Source organism: Mustela nigripes, unplaced genomic scaffold, assembly GCF_022355385.1.
Source record: "Mustela nigripes isolate SB6536 unplaced genomic scaffold, MUSNIG.SB6536 HiC_scaffold_1632, whole genome shotgun sequence".
NCBI classification, from domain to species: Eukaryota; Metazoa; Chordata; class Mammalia; order Carnivora; family Mustelidae; genus Mustela; species Mustela nigripes.
Window position 1 is genome coordinate 974 of NW_026741039.1, and position 5,077 is coordinate 6,050.

Below are 5,077 nucleotides of genomic sequence, written 5' to 3' on the forward strand. Positions count from 1 at the left end.
AATAAGTGACAATCAAATAAAGATCAGAGTTGTCCAGCAGGGAGTATCATATCTAGATGTCAGTTAAATTTAAGGGGCTTGCCGAAGTTTAGGAGAGTCACACTAGGTCATTTTCCTGTGTGGGGAAGTCTCTAGGGGCAGTTCCAAAGACAAAGATTATTAATATTTCTCCTTCCCCCATTCCTCCTAGAGCCAAAGATGTTTCCTCCACTCACTCACTGGCCACCTATGTAGGTGTTGCTTTCTCTCTACCAATCACAAAATCAGTGAGTAGCTATAACTTCATCTTTTCCAATATCCCCCTACCCCCGACCTTTTGTTTTTAATGGCCATGGGCAACAGGGACAAAGACATTTTTAAAAAACTTACAAAGATCTATTATGGTCTACTACCTTGGCCTGCATGGGCCACTGCAAAGGGATTCTGCGAACTGTGTACTCAGATGAGTGGTCATTATCTTCAAAAAGGCAGGGGCTGTGATAGACACAGGAACCAAAAAAGCAAGAGTTAATGGACCATCAGAATAATGGAGTACCAACACTTTTTCGTCCTTGGCTTGAATCCTCAAGGTCCAGTGTTTCAACAGAATTTTCATTTTGGCCTCATCTTACTCACTTGTCCACCCCTGGGCCAGTTGGCAGTTATACTGAGAACTGGAAATTTTCCTTAGAAGAGTAAAAGAGTCTTTGTCAGGTAAACCAAGGAAATGTCCATTATAGGAAGTTAGGCCTTTTGTCATGGTACTCCATTAGCACCCTCCTGACTGTTAAAGAAAAAAAAATTGTGACACCCATTAAATACAGTAAGGAAGATTTTATTCAAGGGATGCTACTACGATGGGATTTTATTTTATAGTATGGGAGAGAAATCTGGCTCAGCTCAGACAAATGGAGATTTATAGCTAAAGAGCATGGTGGGGGTCACTGAATGTAAAATTAAGATGGAACATCAAGGGTAAGGATGAAGGGATTCTGGCTAAACCATCTGGACAGTAATATTGTTGAAGGAAGGCTAGGGTCATAAAGTATTGAGAGCAGGGGATAAGGAATTTTTTAAAAGACTTATTAATACATTTTAGAGAGAGGGAGCAGGGGTGGGGAAGAGGGAGAGGGAAAGAGAATTTTAATCAGATTCTTCACTGAGCATAGAGCCTGAGGTGAGGCTTAATCTCAGGACTGTGAGATCATGACCAAAGCAGAAACCAAGAGTCAAACATTCAACCAGCTGCACCAACCAGGTGCCCTGGGAATAAGGGATTTGATCAGATATTAAGTGTTATAGATAATAAAGCACCTGGGTGGCTCAGTTGGTTTAATCTCTGGATTTGTCTTAGGTCATGATCTGATCCCAGGATCAAGCCTGGCATTGGGCTTGCTGCTCAGTGGGGAGTCTGGTTCTCTCTCTCCCTCTGCTACTCCCCCTGCTCAGGCTCTCTCTCTGTCAAAATAAAATAAATTAATCTTTAAAAAAAAAAGAGTGGTAAGAAACCAGGGGTGAGAGATAAGGAATTTGATCAGATATCAAGAGTAGGATAGGAGATTGCTGAAAAATTGACTAAGCAGATTTCTTGCTAAAACTGGGCTAAGTGGGCGGAGCCTGAGATCAAGGCTGGACAGAAAGAGGACTCAGAGGAACTTGACTCAAGTCTGGTCAAGGAGAAAGTCTTCATCATCCATGACCATTGTATTTTCTGCAGTCACACATTTTACTAATTCTTTTATCAGACATTCAGTGAACGAGAAACATGAACACAGCAGCACTAATATAACAAATGTAAGCGCTCTAGCAGAGACAAAGACAGTATAGGAATCCACCTCATCAGATTTAGAATATGCATGACTCCATGACTGAATTACTACCACTGCTTGACTTTACTGTTGAGATTAAGATGTAGTACAGAGGATCAGAGGGAAGGGAGGGAAAATTGAATTGGAGTCATCAGAAAGGGAGACAAACCATGAGGCACCTTTAACTATAGGAAACAAACTGAGGGTTGCTGGGGTGGGAGGGGAGTGAGAGACATGGAGTAACTGCGTGATAGGCATTAAGGAGGACACGTGATGTGATGAGCACCAAGCGTTATCCACAACTGATGAGTTACTAAATTCTCTGAAACCAACGATGTACTATCTAATGGCTAATTGAATTTAAATACCTAAAAAAGACACTTAAAAAAAAAAAAAGATGTAGGGGCGCCTGGGTGGCTCAGTGTGTTGAGCCACTGCCTTCGGCTCGGGTCATGATCTCAGGGTCCTGGGATCGAGTCCCGCATCGGGCTCTCTCCTCCGCGGGGAGCCTGCTTCCCTCTCTCTCTCTCTCTCTCTCTCTCTCTGCCTGCCTCTCTGCCTACTTGTGATCTCTGTCTGTCAAATAAATAAATAAAATCTTTAAAAAATATATATGTATCATAACTCACAATATCCTTTGAGTGGAAGAATGTGCGGACTTTCCACACCTCTGCTGTCCAAGTCCCATGGCTAGTAGCCACATGTGGCTGATGACCACTTAAAAGGTGGCCAGTTCAAATGGAGAAATGCTGTAAAAGCAGAATAAACACTGGTTTTCAAAGACATATTGTAACCAAAGTTCAGAGAGTATTGCCACCCTCACATTGCATACATCACATGACTTCTACAGCTAATGAGAGTGGGACCCAAGATGGGAGAGGTCAACCTGAAAGAAAGAACATGGGGAGGAGTTACAATCCTGGAGTGGATGGGCTGAGGACAGTCAGAATGCCTTTTTTTTGGTGATTCTGTATATGGACAAGGAGAATACTGGAGATGACATCTGTATGCCTCACATTTTCAAGGGAAAATTATGAAAATGCATATAGATCCACAGCCATAGTTTAATTATCTTTGAAATGTATTCAGACCTACTCCAGTCAGTAAATTGCATACTTTCACATTTAGCTTCTCAATTTTCTCTTTGTCCCCTCCCATTCTTGAAATCCCAACACAAATCCCATCTCTTGCCTAAGGACCATAAACTACCTCACTATCAAAGGCTACTGTTCATTCATTCATTTGATTCATTCAAAGCAACCTAATCTTGAGTGATGTCTTAGGCGCTCTTCTAGAGACTGGTGACATGGTGAACAAAACAGGTAAAGATCTCACTTTCATGGAGCCTATCTGGTATTTAGGGAAAATCTTTCCTTATCAACATGAAAAGACTTATTATGGATGTTGCTTAGAATTTCAGTTTTTTTTTTTTTTTTCTTGACAGTATCTCAGATGATCATCTTTGAGGTGGTTCTCCTGAAAATACCTTTGGGGGGTACTGATTCGACTTTCTGAGTCAGACACTTTCCTAAAGACAGGGGTCACAGGAAAAGTGACAACTGTCACTCTTGCAGTAAGAACAGGGATCACAATGCTTGAAACCGAGATATGCTGCTCAGCTGTCAGAAAGTCCACAAGGCTCCAAATGTGTGTGGCCAACTAATGGAACCTGTAACTCAAAGGTAATCATCCTGAGAGCAATGGGAAATCTCTCTAGTTAAGGATTCTCCTTGACGAAAGCTTGACAATGGCCTTGATTCACTTACTATGATGTTTAGGTAATTATACACATTAAGAAAAATGCACAAGGCACTTACATTTCCATGATACCATCAAGGATATTGTTGTTTTATTAAAATGTTACATCTAGAGCTGTAACGTATAGAGTCGTTAAGTCAATCACTATGTGGTACAGGTGAGACTATTGTAACAGCCATACTTCCATAAAAAAGAAAAATTTTTTGTGGTTTCTGATCTAGGAATCAGCCAGTGAATAATTCTATATCAGTGTCCAGTTACTGGGCTAAACATGTAATCTATTTATACTTCTGAGGGTAAGCTGAATTGTGATCACTGAGCCAGCTGTGTTCTAGTAACTACTCATTTACCCAACATAACAGATATAAGAAGGTAAAAGGCTTCTAAGGAGACTGGTTACTTGTCTTTTGAACCACATCTTGGCAGGTATAACTTGCAACTTGTGCTTAGTGGTAAGATTTCTGATATTTACTTTCTCCTTCCCTTGGCAAGTCAAGTTAGTTAAAAAGTAATTAGAGTTGAGTCCATTGTTTTTCTTAAATGTTTACAGAGCTATAGAACTCTCAAGTTTCTTTACTAGACAGGATTAGATCACATTAGTGACAAAGATCAGAATGATTTACATTGCTAAATTGAGAACTGCCTGTCAGTTTGGAGAAAGCTCATTTTTATAACCAACAGATTGGCTGGGCTAGAGATTAATGAGTGCTATGGGTGGGGTGATGAAAGTGATATATTCAATGATCTGTGGAATTTGTTCTGTAATTTCCCCACTCCTCTGGTCAGCAGAGTCTTCTTCAGTACCCAGCACTGCCCATAACTGGATTCAGAAAATCACTCTACAAAAATGGTTATTTGTTTTGCCTTTTTAAAATAATTTTTTAAAACATTTGATTTATTTACTTGACACACAGAGAGAATGAGAGCACAAGCAGGGGGAGCAGCAGAGGGAGGGGGAGAAGCAAGCTTCCTGCTTGGTGGGATTGCACAAGGGCTGAAGAAGACAGAATGGGAAGGGGACAAGGAGAATAGTGGGTTTCAGCTTCTTGGAAACAGAGCCCACATCTATTTCTATGTTTATCTCATTGCTCTAAACCCAGGTCACAGCACAGTGCCTGCAGCAGAGTCATGGAAGTGCTCCAGAACTGATAACTATTGCTATTTATACTTGGCCCCCACAACGGGCCAAGTGTCATAGCTTCTCCCAGTTCCCCACACTGAACGCAATGAAGAATCAAACTATCGGGTTAAGGATGGCGAGAGGCGTTTAACAGGACCCAGATCACAGGAGCCATATTGTATTGCAGAACCAGGGGTCTTACCAGTGACTAGGTATTCACTCCTCTTGAGAGGCTAGCTCCTTGGATCTCCCTCTACAATCCTCTGAACCTATGTCTGGCATCAGAAACAAAAGTAAACATAACTTATCGCCCTCATTTATTTTTTACTATTATTTGTTACAGAGGAAGAGAGAGATCACAAGCAAGGGGAGCAGCAGGCAGAGGGAAGGCAGGCCCCCCACTAGAGCCTGG

General features: G+C 41.4%; 1 long non-coding RNA gene across 1 annotated transcript; it reads right to left on the reverse strand.

Moving 5' to 3' along the window:
• Positions 1-606: 606 nt before the first annotated feature.
• On the reverse strand, positions 607-4,923 carry LOC132008848 (uncharacterized). Its single transcript, XR_009401741.1, has 3 exons — positions 4,868-4,923; positions 2,417-2,536; positions 607-665 (listed from the first exon to the last, which is right to left on the reverse strand). It is a non-coding gene; the product is annotated as an uncharacterized LOC132008848 (long non-coding RNA).
• Between the last annotated feature and the right edge of the window lie 154 nt (positions 4,924-5,077).